Raw genomic sequence first — 12,514 nt, forward strand, 5'->3', positions numbered from 1 at the left:
GAAATGGCAAGAGGCAGCCTTCAAAAATTCAGTGACCAGACAGTTTTAAAAAACACTGGGGTAAAAATGTTAAAAAGTTTTCTTTGCAAAACTTCACAGCCTTTAATAGGCTAAAGAGTGTTGCAAATCTCTAAAGAAAGGCTATAATAGCCAGCTTCCCCCAAACATATTGTACCAAATGTCTTTTTTTATAGAATCTCTCTGAGGACTAGAGATCCACAGAACACACTTTGGGGAAATGCTGGCCCAGCTATTTTTATGGTCCTTTCTAGCTCCAATTTCACTGTTTTGCTGGAGCATGCGTGGTTGACTCATTGAGACTTTTAACAAACAATGTATTAGAAATGCCCAGAGAAGCAACGGGGATTATGTTTAAAAGACAAACCTTTCTTTTTACCAGAACCTTCTTTTGATGTTTTCTTTGGCACCAAGTAATGATTACCACTAAACTTGTAATTACAAAGAAATTTGTGTACAGTATTGGTATTGATAGAGGTGAATTCCAAATTATCTATTTTAGTTATTTGGTCCCTCCCTTTATGCATACACATTTCAATTGTCTTGATTATTTTTCTAATGTCAGAAAGGACTATATAGAGAAACCAGAGCTGTGATTAAAGATAATAATAATAATAATAATAATAATAATAATAATAATAATAAATAGAGTTGGGCTTTTCTATCAAAAAAAATTGTAAACTCATGCACATTCAGTAGTCCAGAAAATGCGTTTATTTCTACCAAATGGGTAAGGTGCATATTTCTATTTCTTTTATATTTTATGCACAAGGTGTAATTGAGAAAGAGCCAAAGTATATCTTGAAAGACTGAATGACCTCAAGACTTCTTAAAGAGTGAATAACGTTTTAGTGCATTATCAGCTAAGAACTGCACTCCCCTTTGCTTTAATTCTGTCTCTTCCTCAAATGCTGATCCATTAAGTGTTAAAGGGTAAAAGATAAGTGTGCTTTCCACTTGTTTGAATAGGTTCTTTAATCATCACTGAAAACCCACTGAATGGCTACGCCAAGAATGCTTATGATTGATGCCATTACAGTCTAACTCTATAGATTGAAGTTCAGAGGTGGGACCAGATGAAGTCCATGGACTCCTTTTTGCTGGTAGCATCCTCAGAGGACCAGCCTGCCCTTGGCTTAACTCCAAGCTTGAGGACCGCCCAAAAATAAATAAAATTCCTAAAATTCTATTTCCTTAAAGGTTTAGGTCATTCTTCTTTTTTTATTTTAATTTTTTTGGGGAGGGAATATTGGGGAACAGTGTGTTTCTCCAGGGCCCATCAGCTCCAAGTCATTGTCCTTTAATCTAGTTGTGGAAGGCACAGCTCAGCTCCAAGTCCAGTTGCCATTTTCAATCTTAGTTGCAGGGGGCACAGCCCACCATCCCATGCAGGAATTGAACCGGCATCCTTGTTGTTACAAGCTCGCGCTCTAACCAACCGAGCCATCCAGCCGCCCCTCTGGAAGCTCAGCTGCAGCTCGCTGTCTTCAATCTAATTGTGGAGGGCGCAGCTTACTGGCCCATGTAGTAACCGAACCGACAACCCTGTTGTTCAGAGTTCGCGCTCTAACCAACTGAGCCATCCGGCTGCTCCGATTTAGGTCATTCTTAATCCAAGCGAGCATTGCTGCAGGGTTTGTAGACTTAACCAGGCCTAGTGCCACCCACCATATAGTATGGCCACTGTTGACCACAGAATAACCCACACGTGTTCTAGACTATACCTTGTACTGCTGGGCTCAGTGGAGCAAGGTTGCATTCCCTGTTTAGCGTTTGTCTTGTTGGTACCCTGCAAAACGAGACTGATCTCACACGCATTCTTCACAGCCTTCAATTACTGAGAGTATTTGTTCACACTTAATGTAAATGCTGTGCCTGAGAGCGGATCACCCCAATTCCTTCGGTGGTGTAAGAAGAACAAAAGGGAATTCTCATCAGAGTATGGTCAGGAAGGAAAACACTTTCCTCCAGCCCAGAGTTGTAGGCTTGATTACTGGTGTTTCCTTATGAAAGTGATCCATCCCTCTGAGAGATCATGCAAATAAAGGTTCACTAAGGCCAATAGTTAGTCCCAGAATAATCTCTTATTTTTGTTGTGTGTGTGTGTGTGTGTGTGTGTGTGTGTTGCTGAATAGTTATAGACATACTAACCTACGCCTTTGTCATTTCAATATTGCTATTTTTCTAGTGAGGCATCTGGCAGGAAACAAAACAACAAATTAAAGGCTAGAGGCTACTATTGTAGAAAGATCTTCTTTGAAATGTCTTTCATGATAATATCACTTCACCTTGGAAGGAATGGTCACCCTAAGTAGCCCACAGATAGCTTTCTCCAATGTTTCTATAAACAGCTAACAATATTATACCCAGTGGAGTAGACTGCGTACTACAAATATGGCCGTTAATGTTTATGGTTGTATCTAAGGTTAAGGGAATTTTAAAGGGTGTGAGTCCTCTGAGGTTTGAAACATATGCTGCAAAGAACCTAGGGACTGTTTCGCCTGTGCATATTTGCAGTGTGCACACTGTACTAGAAATACATAAATTTATGTGTATCCAAACACTATATTTATAGTTTTATCTAAATTTTTCTTGCCCCTAATATGGAAGGATTTGGACTACAGCATAAATATCATTAATTTGAAAGATATTTTAAAATAGTAGATATCTTAAAAAAAAGTAGTTTTCCTCAAATTGGAAGAATTAACATATTCAAATTCCCAGTGAGCTTTCCCTTCTGCTGAGTTTGCTGTCCATTTCTTCTCTGAAATAGCATTTGTAAGAAGTGCACTGATTTTCTACATTTCCTTCCCTCAGTATATCCCCAAATATCTCCATTCATTTATTAATTCAGTCAGTAAGATATTTAGTCAACAAAAATGGGGTGGGGTAGAAAGAGGTATAAGAATTGGTTCTTGCCTACTAGAACTTGAAATCTAAAAGAGAAACTAGGGCATTTAGGAAAACCCTGAAAGAATACCTTAAATATAATGTATACATGATGAATGTTTCCCCTCAGGAAAAGTGCTGTCAGAGGTTAGAGGTAAGGCAGATCGCCCCCAGATGGAATGAACAACAACAACAAAAGGCTTCATTAGAGGGAGGATATTTGAAAAGACCTTAACAGATGAGTAGGGTTCTGAGGGCTTTCCAGTTCAAGTCTCAGGGTCAAGAAGACACCAAATATCACCTAGGAATCACAAACGTTCATGCAGTTTATGTAAAGGAACTTGGTCTGATGCATTTGGAAAGAGAGATTTGAGCCAACTTTTGGAGGAACTTGAATGTCTGAAGTCAGGACATTTATTGCTAAGCTAGAAGGAAGCATGGCACATTTATGAGAGGTTATACTCATGCATGAGGGAGCTGGGCAGAAGGTAGAGGCAGGAATATAGCTCAGGATATGAGATAATTGTAGTAATACAAACTGGAGGCAGTTGTGGAAGTTAGAGAAGTCAAAAGATGAGTAGATGCCAGCGACATTCATTTATCCCTTAAATGAACATTTAATGAGCACCTGCTGTATGTTGGCGTTTTCCAAACACCCATCATTTATATACCACCATCATGATTTTTGCTATCTCCACTTTTATTGGTATTATTTTTTTACTTAATACTTTTCTATAAATAAACTCATTTTTAATTTAAATATGTTTGTTTGTTTGTTTGTTTGTTTGTTTGTTTAAGAATCTTGATGTCATTTCCATTTGCCTTGCCTCCAAGAGAAATTAACTAAAAATAAGAACTAGGAAAACAATTTACTCAGGTAGATGCTGTGCCTGCTGAAGACTGCTTAAAAGGGAAGAAAGGCAAAAAGAGTTGTTGAGAACATATCATCAAGAAACAGGGCCTTTCCACTGGTGACGACCTCCCGACGAGAACATGCCTCTTGCTAAGAATCTCCTTCATCCATCTCCAGAAGAGGAGAAGAGGAAACACAAGAAGAAGCGCCTGGTGCAGGGCCCCACAATTCCTACTTCATGGACGTGAAATGCCCAGGATGCTATAAAATCACCACTGTCTTTAGCCATGCACAAACAGTAGTTTTGTGTGTTGGCTGCTCCACGGTCATCTGTCAGCCTACAGGAGGAAAAGCAAGGCTTACAGAAGGATGCTCCTTCAGAAAGAAACAGCACTAAAAGCACCCTGAGTCAAGATGAGTGAGAAACCATTCAATAAACACATTTTGGATTAATAAAAAAAGAAAGAAAGAAAAAAAGAAACAGGGATTTTTCTGCTTTGACTAAACTAAATGACTTGAAAGAATTGAAATAGAAATAACTTTCTCACTATGCAATTCACTGCCGCCATCCGAGGGTACTTTGCTCTAGACCAACTACTATGCTAGACACTGAGAATGCAAAGGTGAACTTCACCTTCTGTTCTCAGAGAGCTCAGCTGAGTAGAAAGATAGGAATTACACAAATGAACACTGCATAGTGCAAGAAGAAAAATCTAGTGTGCTGTGGACATCCTAGGATACTACTGGCCAGTTCTCACTCAGCTTATTATTACTTGAACATTAAATTCTAATTGTAGGGTTTAATTTAATTCCCACTCCATGTGTGGGTTGCTTCCTTCTAGTTGCTGAGAACAAGCATAATAACCTACCTGTATTTTCTGAGAAAACAAAATGAAGGGGGGAGATATCTTAAGCTGAGCAGAAATCTTAAAATATGGTGGGAAATACCCCATGTAGGCAGAAAAATGTTGCCACCAATGAGGATTCAGAAGGCTTTTGATCAGGTATCAGATCCTTCTCCACTGTCAGAGCTACAGCCTGTGATGAATCAACCTTTCAGAACAGCCCAAGTTCAGGTGTCTGAGAGTTGGGAGCATGGAGGCCACTGTCCCTTGGCAACCAACTCCTAAGTTCCTTCATGTGATTCAGCTTTTACAGGTTTAGATTATAAAGCTCATTATTGATGAAGAGTAGACTGGATGCAAAGCAGAAAGTGTACTGACCTGAGGTGTAACCGTGGCTGCCTCATATTGAGAGAAGAGAAAACTAGAAAGAAGGGAGATGAGTGTAGAAATCAGTGGCAGAGTTTCATTGCATATGACAAATGTGAAAGGTAAATAGGAGATAATGGAGCAGGGGAGCTGCTGAATTTTGAAGACTGAATAGGAATTATCTAGTCAGTAAAGGGCATTCCCCGAATGGAGGAAGTAAGCACTGTGCAAAATTCATAAACAACAGTGAAAGCAAGATGGGTAAGGAAGACTGCACATGGTCTAGGGTTTGAGGGAGCAGTGAGGAAGTAGAGGTGAGGCTGGAGGATGTTCACTGCAAGGCCATGAGGGGCTGCACACGCTGTGTAAGGGGCTGGATTTTATTTTGAAGGAAATGGAGGCAGTTTCATGTGCGGGGAAGACACATGATCAGATTAGATTAGGAATATCATTCTGAAGGAATGTGGAAGATGAAGCAGAGGGAGTAATGGAAGAGCCAGTGGCACGTGGACAAAAATCTTTTTTTATTGTTGTTTCTAAATATCTTTCTCTTTTGCCCGTTTTGCTGTTATCAGCACCCACAAACAAAATAAGGGATAACCGAGGCAGGATTCTGTTCCATCCAACTCCCACAAAGGAGAAAATAGCTTCCTGAAGTCAAATTCCTTTTCTCTTCTAACAACCCAATCTAATGGAACACAATCATGTGTGGTCCCTCCTGCACCCCAAAGGCATAATGTTCCTCTTTTACCGGTCTGGGAGGATCCACTCAGATTGTTTATGGGACACTTAAGTGAACTAGCAAGCTGATGGGGCTTTTTTCCCTACTTTTGTTTTATTCATTTGTTGAACACTGACTCTGTGCCTGGCATTGGGCTAGCTGCTGAGCAATCAGATCCCTTAAGGAGTTCACATTTGGATGGAAGGCAGAATAACGTGCAAATAACTACTCTCCAGTGAGGCAAATGCTTCAAAAGTGCTAAAATGCTGTTCTTTCCGAAGGGCTGTGAATATCCAGATACAGGAATCAGTAGTGGAGGGAGGAGAGATAGTGAGGTTTCCTGAGCAGAGGATCTGTGGGCCTGGATGAAAAATAAAAATGTCACGTGTTGGTATATACACAAGTGTTGTAAGTAACCTCAAACTTCCAGCACTTGCAGGAAAGAGAAACTATGTCACCCATAACGGATTCCCTCTTCGTCTCTGGTTCCAGTTCTCTCTTGGGAGGACAGAAGGAGATTTCCCCTGTGTAGTCCTCCATTACTCATGGATCCAGTTTTGCACTATGATTAGTTACCCTTGGATTCCAACACTTTTTGCAGAGTTCATAATCGTGCTTATAAACGCATCTCTACAGAATTTATTTTTTCATGTTTTTTCACATACATTCAGCGACCCAGAGCAATTCTCAGGGTCTAAAACTAAAAAATAAATCTATATCGAAAGCTTAAGTTAAATAATTCTACAGAGATTTCCTCATCTAAAAGACACAGAATGTTGACCATGTTTAAAACCCATGATATAGTTGTATGGCAAGGACCCTAACAAGAGAACTTTTGCAATTTATAGGGCTGGTGTCACTAAGAGAGCTTCCCCAAAGAGAGAGGGGGAAAAATGAAAGAGACAAAGAGAGTAACACATTTCTAAGTAGACATAGACAAAGACTGGGATAGTAAAAGAAGACGCCCTATTCCTAGTTAAAGATGTTAAGTGAAGTTAAAGATGCTAGAATGAAGATAGATTGAAGCAACAGTAAGGACATTTTCTGAAATCTGACCAAGCTCGGCATCTTGTGTAAAGAGAGTAAGAAGTAGGACCAAAGCATTCCGGTTTTGAATGTCATTTCTTAAGTAAGCATCTAAAAGGTTTCTTCAAGTCTAAAATGAACTACTAATATTTTCCTGCAAGCAGCATCCTTTTAACATTTCCATTCCCATTTGAAGCCACTTCTCATCTGACTTACACACTTAGTTCTTGCAATCACCACCAATTGCTCATGCTCAGATCTGGTCTGCTGGAATTTTAGGCCAACCGTTTACTTGGCTGGGAAATGAAATTTATACTCCTACTTAAATAGAATTTTGTCTTCACACAGATTCAGGCAGAGAAACAATACCCCTCAGTGGTCAGAAGAAAAGCTGTTATGGGCAGTAGTTACTAAAGAGAGAACTAGTGTAGGCTGGTCATCAGATGCCATGCCAATGAAGTATTTATTGTGCGTTCTCTCCCCCTGCTTTGTCTTTCACTTTATTATAGGCCTTTACTTACTTACCACTGTAAGGCAGGATGCCTCCCTGAACGATGTCAATTGCCACCCCACTCTCTCCACTCCATGCTAGCATTAGCAAATGATGAGGAAAAAGGGCCATGAGGAAATTGAAATTTTTCAGGTTAAGCTTAGAGATGTGCAGGAAAAAAGGAATTTTTTTTTTATGGAAAAGTTCATAAATTCTGAATTTCTAAAATTTTTCCTTTTAAATGGCCTACCTAAAAGTATATATAATGTATATATTAAGTCTGTGTCTATGCTCTGAAATACATATGTAATCTCCATGGTTTCAATTATTGTCTTGTTAGATAATAATAATAATACATAAATAATCCTATTTCTATTTGATGTTGGAATGCATGATTTTTCTCCAGTATCTTCTTGCCCCCTGCAGTTGTGCTGTACACAATTTATGCAGCCATATTCTGCAGCCTTGGTGGCATCCCATCACTATGTTGAGTGACAAAGAGACTTTGTCATTGATAGTGGTGCATAGTGCAAGACTAGAATCTGACTTCTTGGGTTAACTCTGTGCCTCATTCCCCTTCTGTGGAAAACGAAGATGATAAGTGTACCTACTTCCCAGGGAAGCTGTGACAATTAGATGGGATAATACATATAAAGTACATAGATCAGGATCTTGCACATAGACATATCTATTTGCCTAATGTTTCCTGAAATACACTAATGAACACAAACTTTATTAAACTGCCACTTTAATAAATGAGCCAAAGTTTTTGTAAAATTTTCAGTGCCACTGGGTCAGCAAAGGGTTTATAAAAGACTACTTATGGAAGGCATTTTATATGTTATCACCTGACAAGTTATATGATACAATTATCACTTTTTTGTACATTATATATTGATTTAGTGTCTGTCTCCCCACACAAGAATGTACTTTCCATTAAGGCATGGACTATTTGGGTTGTGCTCATTACTGGAGCCCTGGTCCTCTAGAACTATAACCTGTCACTTTGTAGCTGCTCAATAAATTTTTGTTGGGGAGAAAAAGGAATCTATGAATGTTAGCTCTTTTGTAGATAGCTGAAAAGTGATTGTCTACATTGGCCTACTTCTGTATCTAGGCTAAAAACATTATCCGCATAATGGTCCATGTGGTGGAGAGAAAGAGGCCTGAGTAGCTGTGGCCTTGGACTTAGCAGAATTCACAGGGCAACATCTTTAACTTGTACAAAGTTGCTGAGTTATGACAGGAATTCAGGGTCACCTACCTATTCGTGCCTGTAGATGCACATTCCCAGGGAGCAGTTTGCTAGTTGGCTTGTTGAATGTTTATTAAATGTTTAAGCTGGATGAGTCTTCTTGTGTCAAAAAGAGGCCGTATGATAAAGTATGATAGTACTATCCTTTTTTCTCTTTTTTTTTTCTTTTAGCAGCTAAACTTTTCTTCAAAGGAAAGTCCAAAAGCTGTGGAGATCCACTGATTGCAGGGTGGTCCCTGCCATGCTGCCTCCAAGAAACCCTCAAGTTTCTTGAAGCTATTGATGGGGCAGAAGGAACATGTGCTTTAAGTTTCACAGACCCAGGTTCAAGTCCCAGCTTAGCTGCTTACTAGTTATGCTCCTTGGGCAAGTTATTTAACTTCTGTAAACCTATTTCTTTATCTGTGGAAAGGAGAAAGAGAAATCATGCCAAGCTTCCCAGTGTTCAAAGGAATGCATATTGAGTTCCTAGCACATAATAGGCCTGTAATAAAGCAAAGCTTGTGTTTCACTGGATTCAGAAATACCAGTGAGAAAATTCCACAGCTTATTGAGGACCTTGTAGCGTACTACAGAAAACGTCTTCCCTCGTGACATCAATTTATTAGCAGCAAGGTTCTAACCAAAAAGGCCTCCTGTCTTCAGAGATGTGTATAGAGAGACTCCAACCTGGAGTTTTCTACAACAGTTCTTCAGTCATTGCCATTGTATCTCAAGAGCCCCTAATTGCTGAGAGGCCTGAGGGAGGATGAACGAGCCACAGGACACAGGTACTTCATTAGGCATTGCTCAAAAACTCACCAGTTAGCACACACGAGAGGCACATTATCCCCAGTACAAAGATAGTCATTTCGTTGACAAGTTATCACATTTTTACATGAAAATATGTTTCCCGAGCAGGAGATGTCCCATTCATGTATTGTTTTGGCTAACATTGGGTGTGTACTGTGTCAGGGACTTTCCCAGGAAATGGTGATGTGACAATGAGTGACACCCTCATGCCCACTAGAATCTCATAGTCTACTGAGAGAGAGATGAATATAAGGAAATAAATTACAGCAAACATAAGAATGTCCAGTGCCTGGTGGAGGTATGAATAATGTGCTGTGTGAGAATACACTAGACAGTTGGTCACTTTGTCTCTGGGATTCAACAAAGCCTTCACTAAAAAAAGTGACAGTGGAACTGGGGCTTTGAAGGAAAAATATGAGTTTGGCCTAGTGGAGGAAAGGAAGATGTGCATTCCAGGAAGAATCACGGATGTAAGAAATAGAGAGTCTAGTTCAGAAGTTTTCAAACTGTGTTTGCTGGACCAGCATCAACATGGCCAGGGAATTTGTTGGAAATGCAGATTCTTAAGAAACAACCCTGAAGCTGAGGACCAGGTCCAGCAACCTGTGTCTTAACCAACACTCCAGTGGATTCTATGTACTCTCAGGCTTGAGAAACATTGTTAAAGTCGTTTGACAGTATCAAGTGAAATAAAAAATATATTAACAAAATATTTATATTTACATAATACAGAGATATGTGGATAGACATAGATTTGTCATCCCCACTCCAACTTTTTTCACAATTAGTTTACAAGATTATATAGATCATGAAAAGGGATAAAATATACATTCAATGGAAAGATAATGAAAGTAGAATAAAAGTAGAAAACTAATAAAACCATACTGTTTTGTCATAAATTTCCTAATAAATTTCATGGTATTCAAAGCACGAATGGAAACATATTCACCTTACAAGAGTTACAGTACCTGCAAGATTAAATGACAGTTGTAGAACACACAGCCTTGCTAATACTAAGACCTGAGATGGATTTCCTCCATGGTGCCTCACTCAAAAGACACTCTTTGTGAAGATAGATGCCATCCAATAGGAAAAAGCATGCAAGCATAAATACCTGTTTCTTACAACTTTCTTCCATAGGTCAGTGACTTAATATCAAAGAGAAGTTGTGTGAAAGGAACCTTAATGAAATCAGGTTTGCAGCTCTCAGATGATCTGACTCCCATCTTCCCATCTGGATAGCATCATCAAAGATGAAAGCAAATGTAAAAAAGCCAAAGGAGAGATGAAATGTTTAGACTTGAACAAAATCTAGAACAAAATCTACACATCGTCCTAAGAACCTCATCTCTGAAGAATATGCTGCTCTAGACTCTCAAAGCCTTCTAAATTGAGATTCCTTATATTCCTTTACTTTTGCACCTTGTAGATTTGTTGTTTTCAAAAGCTTTTTCTTGGTACATTACATATACAACATATACCACACAATTTGGTACTTGATTAGATTCTGACTTATTCTCTGATTATTTCACTTTTATGTGGTTTATTTTCTCAACTAGTTCGTAAATTACGTAAAACCTCTCACTTCCATATTTCCTTTAGCACAGGGAATATTTTAAGAGGAAGCTATATTTGTACATCCTCCTGAGGGAGGAATAAGAATTTGCTCAGTGAATGGAAGTCAGTATTTGAGAGATCAGAAACTACAAGGACATTGGAAAGCATGGCATATGAGGAAGAACAAAGAGTCCAGTATTGCTGGTATAAAGGGTGGAGTGATGGGAGATAAGGCTGTCTTGTAGATGGGGGCCAAATCGTGAAGGTCTCTGCTTTGGGTCATATTGAAAGGTTTAGATTTTAACATACAATGTGTAGGGAATCTGGGAAGAATTTAAAGCTAAAATAAATGGCATGCTCAGATAACAAAAACCACATTACAAATCATACTGTAGTCATTGTGGAAAATACTGCAATGTGTGTGTGTCTGTGTGTGTGTATGTGTGTGCGCTCATGTGTGTGGGTGTTAGAGGTGGTAAGGACAAACTCATTAAGGCAGAGTGGTTAAGAGCATCATGCTGGATTCAAAATTTACTAGCTATATGATCTCAGACAAGTTATTTCATCTTTAATAGTCTGTTTTCTTATCCAGAGAATAGTCCCTACCGTGTGTTGTTTGAGGACGAAATGAGATAATGCATTTAAAGTGGTCAACATGTGCCTGGTATATAGACACTCAAAAATGTTTGCAATTATTATGATTACTAGAGACAGAGGGACCACTCCTTTTTTATTCAGTTAATATTCATTAATTACTGTCTTTGTTTTTCCTACCAAGTCCAGATTAGAAATAATGAGTGGAGCCGAGGGCTTGCAATAGTCTAAACAGAAGCAGGAGACTTGTGATGCTATCCTAATCAGCTTTGGAGCTGAGACTGAACACTAGGAATTTGTCATGGCACCAGTCCCATCCCCAGTGATACTCAGCAGCCCCCATGTGAAAGGTCAGAAGGATGATAACCTTTAGCCTTGGTTTTACGTTATCCAGAATAGATGAAACCAAAGGATCACAGAGTAGGGAGCTGAGGATGATAACAAAGAATGTTTGACATGATGTGTTTCCTAGGCTAGCAAGGGTAGGAAGTGAGACCTGAGGGGGCTGATGGAATTGGAGAAGAGGCAGGAGTTGAGGAAACAGAGAATAGTATAAAGTAGCATGAGAGCTATCCGAGAACAGCAGAAGTAGGAATAAGGAAACAAAAAAACTTGAGAGAGAGGAAGTTGAGCATGGGACATTAAGAATCCTTAATTCTCTTTACAATACCCAGTGCATGTAAACAATAGCTATTCAATAAATAAATGTTGAATTAAACTCATATGTATCGATTTGACTTCATGTCCAGTACATTTAAAGAATATATTGACTACTCTCTTACAGGCAAATACCCTTACTTCTCAAAACTAAGTGACTTTAATTCAGGGACAATGAATGTCATCATGTTTTCTTCTCTACCACGGCATAAGTGTTTTTAAAAAGTTTAGTGGAGAAGGATTTACTTGTTTATAATTTAAGATTGGGTGTAGAAATCTAGAGCGCAATAGAAGACTGGTTCCCAAATGGGGAAAGAAAAAAAGAAAAGCTATAAAGGAGTCTAATTGCTAGATAGGTGAACAGTAACAACAGGGCACTTTAAAGCTTATGTGAAGATGGAAGCAGAAGAAAGGAGTGGTGTTTGAAGAATTGCAAATCTAATTCCCATCA

At 39.0% G+C, this 12,514-nt stretch overlaps 1 protein-coding gene and 1 pseudogene across 3 annotated transcripts in view; both read left to right on the top strand.

Moving 5' to 3' along the window:
* Positions 1-12,514, top strand: part of DLGAP1 (DLG associated protein 1) — an 853,569-nt gene that overhangs the window by 534,425 nt on the left and 306,630 nt on the right. The gene's annotated exons all lie outside the window — the stretch shown is intronic.
* LOC117011651 (40S ribosomal protein S27-like) lies at positions 3,901-4,173 on the top strand (annotated as a pseudogene).

Source organism: Rhinolophus ferrumequinum, chromosome 19 (assembly GCF_004115265.2).
Source record: "Rhinolophus ferrumequinum isolate MPI-CBG mRhiFer1 chromosome 19, mRhiFer1_v1.p, whole genome shotgun sequence".
In the NCBI taxonomy this organism is placed as follows: Eukaryota; Metazoa; Chordata; class Mammalia; order Chiroptera; family Rhinolophidae; genus Rhinolophus; species Rhinolophus ferrumequinum.